Source organism: Lepisosteus oculatus, chromosome 22, assembly GCF_040954835.1.
Source record: "Lepisosteus oculatus isolate fLepOcu1 chromosome 22, fLepOcu1.hap2, whole genome shotgun sequence".
Classification (NCBI taxonomy): domain Eukaryota; kingdom Metazoa; phylum Chordata; class Actinopteri; order Semionotiformes; family Lepisosteidae; genus Lepisosteus; species Lepisosteus oculatus.
In genome coordinates, this window is record NC_090717.1 from 1,361,115 (window position 1) to 1,371,413 (window position 10,299).

At 44.3% G+C, this 10,299-nt stretch overlaps 1 long non-coding RNA gene across 1 annotated transcript in view; it reads right to left on the reverse strand.

Annotated features, from left to right (window-relative positions):
- LOC138224486 (uncharacterized) overlaps nucleotides 1-9,556 on the reverse strand; it is a 31,486-nt gene extending 21,930 nt beyond the window's left edge. The window contains exon 1 of the long non-coding RNA XR_011182978.1: nucleotides 9,346-9,556. This is a non-coding gene — a long non-coding RNA (uncharacterized lncRNA). The remainder of the gene's footprint in view (nucleotides 1-9,345) is intronic.
- Nucleotides 9,557-10,299: the final 743 nt, after the last annotated feature.

The window sequence follows — 10,299 nt, forward strand, 5'->3', positions numbered from 1 at the left end:
CAAGAGGAGACTCTGCCAGGTCATTGCTACTTGTTAAGAGAAAGACGATCAATGAAACCTTTCTCCAAGGATATGCAGTCATTACAGTAAATGAAACACCGGCACAGGTCCAAGCACACATGACTTTCTTCAGGGCTATATCTATAATTCTCATTTCAAGCCGAAGCGATTTTGAAGGAGGTCAAAGATGTACAGTACAGTACTGCAGCAGACTACCAGAGCTCAACACTTTAATTACTTAATACAATGAATGTTTTCCCACATAAATGCAAATTTTCATTGCATTTCAGCACCTGAAAAACAAGCTTCTGATACAAGGCAGGCACAAGTACAGTACTTTCTTCCTATTCCTACAGTTTGCTAGTTTCCTAGACTACATTGCAAACTTTTTCTTACTTGGAAAATGCATGTAGCAAGCTGGCAGGTCCCTTGTGAGTTATTACCAGGGCTGATTTTAACTGCCAGAGCAGGACCTGTGATTTATTCCTGTTTACCCATGGCTAGTTATGAGATAGTTAAAGGCTAGAGTTTTATTTCCAGCTGGTAACGATCCATACGTAATGAGAGCAGGTCTAATGATAAGTATTAGTCATCTGGATGGGAATCTGAGAGGGCTGATACGCAGAATGTGCAGCGGCATCTCAGTTAATTCGAGTGAAAGGCTGTCGTGAACACCCTGAATGATGAAACACTCCTGACAAGTTAGTTGCATCATTAAATAAAAGTTTACCGTCTGTATTTAGATGTATTATCTGTTACGTTCAACTGCTCTTGCCAGGACCCGGGTTATCCATGTAGAGAAGCACAGTGACTGATGGTTTCTCTGCTAACTGCACTAGTGATGCAGCACATTCGCCATGATGTATAAACTGCGTGTCTGTTTTTTCTTTATACCAATTTGTTTTGCAAGTTGTCTCTTTATCTCTCCTCCAAATGCAGAGAGAGAGAGGAAGTAGAGGCAAGCTCTTCCCCTCTCTCTTTCCCATCGGCTGCTCCTCTCCCCTCTCTCTCCCATCGGCCTGCTCCTCTCCCCTCTCTTTCTCCCATCAGGCTGCTCCTCTCCCCTCTCTCTCTCCCATCAGGCTGCTCCTCTCCCCTCTCTCTCTCCCATCAGGCTGCTCCTCTCCCCTCTCTCTCTCCCATCAGGCTGCTCCTCTCCCCTCTCTCTCTCCCATCAGGCTGCTCCTCTCCCCTCTCTCTCTCTCCCACCAGGCTGCTCCTCTCCCCTCTCTCTCTCTCCCACCAGGCTGCTCCTCTCCCCTCTCTCTCTCTCCCATCAGGCTGCTCCTCTCCCCTCTCTCTCTCTCCCACCAGGCTGCTCCTCTCCCCTCTCTCTTTCCCATCAGGCTGCTCCTCTCCCATCAGACTGCTCCTCTCCCCTCTCTCTCCCATCAGCTTTCTCCTCTCTCCCCTCTCTCTCCCATCAGTCCGCTCCTCTCTTGGAGAGCACTGCGTGCACCACGGACATGATCTTGACCATTCAGCCCCAGGGAGGCCACAGGGGTCACTGTCATGCCGGGTGCTGAGAGAGCACTCCCTGGCTAAGTCAGCACTGAGATAACTGTGCTGCATCCCTCGGGGAGGCTGGCTCACTGCAGGCTCAGGCGTGACCTTGGCACGAGCCTGTGGAGTCTGGACCATCGAGTTCAACCAACAGTCAAATGAGAAGATGTCGACCACATGGACTCATGCTGACAACAAGCAAACTTCACCCACAGGGTACCCCAGGCTGGAATCGATCCCAGGACCCAAGAGCCACTAGACTGCAGTGCTAACTGGCGGACCAAGAACTTGAAAACAGAAAAGCCTGATACCACATACAGCAAAACAAAACCTGAAGTAAGGAAAAAGCAAGCAAGGTAGCAGTGTTTACTATAAATACGTACAGTGTGATGTGCCGCATTAATGCAATGTAAAGTTTTTAAGGGGGATAACCTGTTATACAGTACATAGGAATTTGACTCCTTTCAGCAAATACAGGTGGATTCAGCAGTGTATCAAGCAGAATGCTTTAGTTTTTCCGGACAGCAGATTTCACATGCAAATTGCAAATGAATATTTAATGCAGAAAAGTGACCCCTAGGATGACTGAATTAGAGTTTTTCTGAACAGGAAACAGCTGTTTTGTTTTTCCTCACAAGATGACTATTTTGAACTACTACTGTACTTCCTGAGCATCACTGTACTGCAAGGTATGTTTTCTTTAACGATTGCACAAAACAAAAACTACATTTTCTACTGAGTACTGAGCTGCAATTGAATGGTGATGCACTGGAATACTGAGGTCAAGAGATGTGCTTCTACCTGGGTTACCCTACATTGTTTTAATAAGAGTTAGAAGAAAAAGCATATTGGTTAAAAACAAAGATGTATATGCCTTAACACCAACTGTTTTCTGAAACGTTTGAAACCCAATTCTTCTGGAAAGCCAAAAACAATATTCAGGACCATTCGACCAGCTTGAAAACGCAGTAACACAAAATCCAGACACCAAGACGCATTTATACACTTCACTGTTAAATACTAAAGCGCAGGGGCATGTCGGGGCTTGGTGAGCTGTGGCCTGTCTGGCACAGAGGCTCTGCTCACTAATGAAATTTCTCAGAGTTTCCAGCGAAATTGTATCAGAGTTGTCTGGGGATCTGACACCAATTCTAGTGTGAAGTGATTCTGTGAATCAGTTGTTTACTTCATAAGAAAGGAACACTGTTGCTCTCAAGCTGCATTGAGGTAGCAAGTAAAGGCCAGAGAAGGCATCTCTTTGTTGACAGCAGTGTCTGGGGTAATTTACATGAAAGCGTTCCCATCTCTGGCATTGCATCATGGGAAATGGCGATAGTTAGGCATCTTCATCTGCTACCAACTGAAACCACCAAATTTATTAACCTGCCTCTAGGACTTTGCTATTTTGTGATTCCATCCGTCTTCCTTCACATCTTGTCAAGCCTCAACACTGAGCTACAGAACAGTCTGGAAGCAGCACTAGTTTAATAAATTCTCTGACTCTTTGAACCTCTCAGGATGTTGTGCTTACAACCATGGGCTCCTCTAAGCAGCTGACTGAGGATCAGAAAATAAAAATAACTGGCTCTTACAAAGCAGGGGAAGGCTATAAAAAGATATCTAAAAGCTTCCTGCTTGCAATCTCCACTGTCCGAAATGTCATTAAGAAATGGGAGTTAAGGGGAACTGTTGAAGTCAAGACAAGATCTGGAAAACCAAGAAAACTCTCCGATAGAACTGCTCATAGACCGGTCAGGGACACAAAGCAAAACCTCCATATCACTGCAAAGGACCTGCAGGAAGGTTTAGCTGGCACAGGAGTAGTGGTGCACCAGTCCACTGTGCAGCGCTTCTTGCACAAACATGATCAGCATGGAAGAGTCATCAGAAGGAAACCTTACCTGCGATCTCATCACAAAAGTCAACGTCTGAAGTATGCAACACAACACTGATATGAGCCAGAGGCATTTTGGAACCAAGTGCGCTGGTCTGATGAAGTAAAATATGAACTCTTTGGCTACAATCACCAAAGGTACGTTTGGAGAAAAAAAGGAGAAGCATTTGAAGAAAAGAACACCTTTCTATTTGTTAAGCATGGGGGTTGATCTATTATGCTTTGTGGTTGTGTGGCAGCCAGTGGCACAGGAAATATTGTACAGGTAGGGAATATTGCGCAGGAAGAATGGATTCTACTAAGTATCAACAAATCCTGGAAGCTTAGGTCCCACAGTCAGTGAAGAAACTGAAGCTGAAAAGAGGTTAGATATTACAACAAGACAATGATCCATAGCATACTGTACCTCAAAATCAGCCATGAACGACTTCAAGAAATGAAAGATTAAGGTTTTGGAATGGCCTTCACAGTCCCCAGACTTGAATTTTATTGAAAATCTGTGGGAAGATCTCAAACATGCAGTGCATGCAAGACGACCTAAGAATATTTCTGGACTAGAAGCATTCTGCAAGGAAGAGTGGGGAACAAATTCCTAAAACAAGAATAGAAAGACTGTTAGCTGGTTACAAGAAATGTTTGGAGGCTGTGATTTCTGCCAAAGGGAGTGTTACTAAGTACTGACTGATAGGGTGCCCAGATGTTTGCACATGCCACATTTACTGTTTGATTTTTTTCAATCTGTTAAAATTCAGCAAGTAAATAGGAACTATACATTAAAATTTGCAGAAACATGTTAAGTTTAAGCTTGTTTGCTGCAGAGGTTGTGTTAATGTCTTTTCACTTAGAAAATCAACACAACATGTCATTTGGCCAGGGGTGCCCAAACCTTTGCATACAACTGTACCAACATACAGAAATGTCCGGCTTAAACTAAACACACAGAGGCCACAAATTACAGGAGCAAAAATTAAATTGATAAAGTCTAGTGGAGCTAACCCCACCATGGGTCTTGGAGTCACTGAATAGAGAATTTAATATGTGGTCGCTATCCTTCCCATATGAATGCAAATCGTAATATGCAGTCTATCCCCAGCACCATATAGGGGCAGAAAAGAGGAATCGCAGAAGTAAACCAAGCAAAAAAGCATGTTCACTCTCATTACCGAGACACAGATTGATGAGAATCCACACAAGTCAGTGTCCACCTGACATTGTTAACTGGGATGGTTTGTGAATTCAATTCAATTTATTTGTATATAGTGCCTTTCACAACAAGGTTGCCCCAAGGCGCTAACAATGCAAGTGACCATACATGTTGTGAATACAGAACAGAAAAGACCAGAAGACAACGGAGGAGAGGAACCAAAAACTCCTCTGTAAGGAGAAAAGAAACCTCTAGGGGTCCAAGGTCAACTGGCTGCCCAACCCCTTTGAGCATGCTAACATTATACAATTAAAAAAAGGAATAAATGAATGAGGGTATTAATCCATCCATCCATCATGTCTTCTGTATGTGAGTACTCCATGAAGATCTCATTAGACCAGCAAAATCTATTTAAGAAAATGTAATATCAACACCAAGATATCTGACGGGTTTCATTCGCAGACCAGTCAGAGGTCAGCTGGGTTTTGCCCTTGCTTAATGTAAAGGCCTGACCTGGACCATAAGAGTGACCCTGAATCATCAGACATGCATCTGAATCAATGACAGAAGCTTTACATAAATATATAAATATAAAATTAATGGCTTTGAGCTTCCCTTTGCATTACCCCCAAAAATAAAGTGCAGGTCAACTTAGTAGTCACATCATGCGTTTTGACTTTCAAAAATAGAGCAGGCACTTCAAATGTCAAAACTAAAATATTAAATGAGGAAACTGTTTGAAAGTTTCATATGCAAGTTGCTCTCTCCTTTTTTTTTCCCAACCGCAACTAAAATGTCAGTTTCGGAATATAAATTCACCTGAGCCCAAGGCAGTTCAACTAACTTTAGAGACTGTGATGTCTTAAAATGAAGAGAACATCCATAATTTATATATGCAAATTCTCCGACGAGTCTCTCCCACGGTTGCCGGGCTTTTCCTGCGTGGAGCCACGTGCCCGCCCGTGGGTGGAGCTCAGCCGTCCCTTTCAGTGTGGCCGAGCGGCACGCTCCAGCGGGTAATGCCCACTCCTCTCGGCAACCGCGCAAAGCCAGGTTTCAGGCCGACGGGCTCCGAGCGCGCAGAGGGAAAGAAACAGCCAGACAAAGAGGAGAGAAACCTCGTCAAGCCGCCTAGGAAAATCAACAGGTTACAAAATGTTAGCCTTCCGTTTCAAACCCCCCCTTTTTTTGTGAACGATTACGCCGTCTTCACAACTTCAATACAGCTTTCGTCAAAACATTTACACTGACGTGTGCAAGAATGTTTGGAACTGCTAACATAATCCATATGGCCACCCATGGAAATTAGGGAGGGGGTAAACCTACTGTACATTGAGTCAGTTTAACGCTACTTGAAACAAATATGGGGTCTAGAGAAACGTAAAATTCATCCTTCATGACGTCACTGAGCTGAACTCTGTTCCACAGGAATTTGCGTCCTTATTGGCAATTTTTATTTGAATAGCAGTTTTAAAACGGCTTTCGCTCTTCGGCAAGTCTAATTTTCGTGGATCGGTTCTGAAACTGTTTAATGAACTCTCCTTTGAGTTACAAGAACACAACAAAGAACAACCTTTCTTCGTTACATGCGCATCCGATACTGCAGTTGTCTTAGAAACGAAACTCGCAGAAAACGATAGAATAACCGTGAATGAGGTTTGGCAATAATAATAAAACCTAGCCCCCTTTTTCCCCCCTGCTGTCAGAGATCTATAATTCACCATGGGGTGTTCCATGTTTCTCCGGAAAAAAAAATTATCCTACTGCGTGCTTGAGACGACCTGACAGTTGTACGTTTAATTGATCTTTCCCATCTACCCTCAGTTCATACTTCTAAATCTGCTTCTCCTTGAGTTTTAATCATTTATAAGTCAACATTTCTGACTGACTCTCTAAACTGACAGCTGAATCATAGGCAAGGAAAGAAGAAAATACAGACACTATAAATAACCACAGACGTTTCTGTATTTCTTATCATATTAGCATTCACAGTAACATTTCATGCTTTTAAATATGATTTATTCAACAGCTGTGTCCAGTGTTCCTCCTCTCCCCTGTCCCAGATTTCAAGCAGTACTCAGCCCTGTGTCTTGCCAAAATACAAACCCTCTTCCATTTCAAAGTGCGCAGCAGTATGTAGTTGTTTTTCCTCATGTCACCTGCCAAACTGACATTAATTCACTCTGTATAGGTATTGATTAAAAGAAAAAAATGCAGAGTGTGTCTCCCCTCCTAAACAAACACAGGTCCTAACTTAAAGAGAAAAAGATGACTGTCTTATTTGAGCTCAAAGCAAATCGAAGTTTTTTTAATGAAACCGAAGAACAATCTTTTAAATTAGGTTTTCGGTTTTTTTACATTAATGGAGGGGAGGGGGCTGGGATGAGATTGCAATATAGAATTAAAAAAAACTCATTAAAGATCTCAGAGTGGGAGTACAAGGGAGTATCAAAGAGTACATGTTTAAATCAACCCTAGTGTACAAGGAAAATCCTCTTGATTTTTATAGTTTTACAGCATTACAAGAATTTACACTGATATTTAGGAGGGAATGCTGTCATAGCCTGATTAGGAAAGTCCTGAGACCTGAGCTGCATTTGACCAGTAAACATGTGACAGCAAGTGCCTGCTGGCCAGTGCCAGGACCTCACAGCAGCCCATGCTGCCAGCTCTGGCACTGGCCAGCAGGAACACTCCCTGGTCTAAGCAGCAAGGCCTGCATCAACCAAGACACCACAGGGCAGCTGCTGGCAGTGAAGCTCATGGGCTGTGTGGGGCATGAAAGACCATTTTCCAAAAGAACACTTGTATCACCATGTGCTCTCCTGCCTCCTGATCGACCTGGGGAATCACAGACTGCTGTTTCTAAAAGGCAGCTTTTGAAATAATAATAATCCTTAGACATGTACTACACATAGCGCCTTTCTGGACACTCGAAGCGCTTTCCAGGTAATGGGGATCCCCTCCACCAGCACCAGTGTGCAGCCCCACCTGGATGATGCGCCAGTCCTCTCCCCACACACCAGCTCTCAGTGGGGAGGAGAGCAGAGTGATGGAGCCAGTTCAGAGATGGGGATTATTAGGAGGCCATGACTGGTGAAGACTAGGGGGGGATTGTGGCCAGGACGCCGGGGTTACACCCCTACTCTTTTCAAGAAACGCCCTGGGATTTATAATGACCAAAGAGAGTCAGGACCTCGGTTTTACGTCTCATCCAAAGGACGGCGCCTTTTTTAGAGTATACAGTAGTCTCCCTAGGGAGCCCCACTAACACCTCCTCCAGCAACAACCTTACCTTTCCCAGGAGTCTCCCCTCCAGGTACTGGCCAGCCTTCGGTGGGCTGCCGGTGGTGAGCTGCAGGGTGATCGAGCTGCTGAGCTGCAGAACTGTGCAGAAACGGCAATGATGGGGCAACACCAGCAATGCTCTGGCAATGTCAATCCCAGGAGGATGGAAGGATGTCCTTCAGGCACTTCTCCATCAGTAATCATGGCAGCTCGCAGGCCTGCTTGCAGTCGGCTCACACTGCACGGACCTGGCTGGACTCGGCAGTAACCAGACTCTCTGGCCTGTTGGGGTTACTCTACTGGTGAACAACTCCGAACCTCGAGGGCCACAATCCAATTAAGCAATTACCTACGTTAATTACCTAGATTAAGAGAATAGACCAATGGGATCAGTGATTCTGCTTGTTTGCTTGATTTGGCTCGTTTTAACGACCCTCTCAATGCTCAGTTCATGGGGAAACACGCTCAGTGAAACACTGGTAACGCCTGGCTAACGGTATTATAAGAATTGACACTGCCTGTCCTCTTTTCAAAGTGCCCCACAGCTAATCAGCACAGCAACGTCCTGAAGAGAACATTTTACTGTAATACCAGTTTCTCTGTTTTTTGCCCCTGTTCTAAACTGCCCTAAAAATGCAATAAAACAAGATGAAAGCCTGAGATGGAGGATCAATATAATCATTCAACAGCCCCCTCTCAGGGGAACAAAGAAGAATTGAATCATAAATATTGGCCTTCTCCCTTGCAGTCTAAAAAATTATGTTCTGAAATATTGACTAAGCCCCATACAGGTTTCTTGAGTTTAATTATTCTTCTCCGTTCTTACCGATTAGAATCAGATGCCTTTTTTAATAACATTACAAGACTGTTCAGCCAACACAAGCCCAAAGCCTCTCACTTGTACATAGACGTACCTTGTACATGCTGTCACTGTTTATACTGTCAAACAAGCCAGCACACGTCTTCAGTCTGGAAGCTTGAACATTTCAAGAGTCTCAAATAAACCCCCCAATGTCTCAGATTATTGCAGACACTGTTATTGCATGATCTGGATTCTGTACGAGGAAAACAGGGCTTCAGAATTTCTGTCACTGCAAATATTTTGGCTTTAAACTACAGCAAGTCGGGTCTATAAAAAAAAACAACAACCATGAGCACAGCCAACTAAACTTCCATCAAATATATTAAGGAGAATTATATTAACGGCACAACAACAGCAGGCACAACAACAAGAAAACTTCTCGTCTTTGCAGACGAGGAGCCCCCAATTTAAGGGAATTTGACAGTTTAATTAAAGCTGTCGCTCACAGCTTGTGAATGTTGTCACCCGTTTCAAGTTCAGTGCAGACTTTGAAGCTCACGTTTGATGCCGGTAACAAAGAGCACTGCCCTGCGCTGCTGAGGGGTTACAGGCACCTTGAATTGCCACCTTCGCTGCACCCCGACTCGCTCGTTATCAATTAGGACATTTTAATTGGCCAATGTGGGACCTGCTCCTGTCGGGGAGAACTGTTACCTCTGTTTGTTTCTGTATTGTGCTGCTATTCCCACATCGCCTGCTCGTTTGCAAGTCCTGGAAACGGAGCGACAGCTCTGAAGTCTGTGGGCTCCTTATTCGGATCCTCATTACCACGGCCCCCTTTCGTGTGTGTTTGTGTTTTTTTTTCTTCATTCCTGCAGGTGGAAAGGGCGGACCGAGAACCCGCCGTCTCCCCGTGAATATTAAACCGACGCATGACGGAGGATGAATGCAACCTGACAAACGTCTCCACCCCCCCAAAAAAAAACAAAAAGCAAAAAGAGTAAACACACTTCCGGCAAAATGCCTCTTTCCTGTTGTGCCCTGAAATGTCAGGAGACATGTATAAATTATTAGCGCTTTTTACCCAGGAAAACACAAACGTGTTTTCTTACTTCCTTTTTTTCTTGACTAGGGGGTAAACAACAGCTTTTTCTGTTGTGCACTCGTCCGCCCCAGCACTGCAGCGACCACAGAAACTTGCAGCGGGGGCTTATTCACGGTAAAAAAAAAGCACTAGGCCAGACAGATAAAGGGAACAATACCTACCCCAGGAGGCGAGAAAACAGAAGCAGGACAGTACAAACAGGCTGCAAGCTCACACTTGTGAAAGGAAGGTTAAGTGCTTGATCCACTCGCAGAGCCATTCAATGGTCAATCGCAAAAAAACAAACATTTGCACACGTCCTCACCTCTTTAGTTGGCTGGTCTTCTACTGCCTGTTAAAAGCTCTGAAGTGCAGGTTGGAAGTATAATTAGACTCTCTGAATGGGGGCACCAACACTCACACTATAGGATGCTTGGCATCAGTTCACACTTCTGCATAAAGAGCTCTTGGATAACACTGTTTTACTAGGCTGAACAACAGCAATTCAATTCATCACACAGACACAAACTTATAAACCGTGCTCTGTTAGCTCGCTGGCTCTTTCACAAAAACTCTCCCAGCCT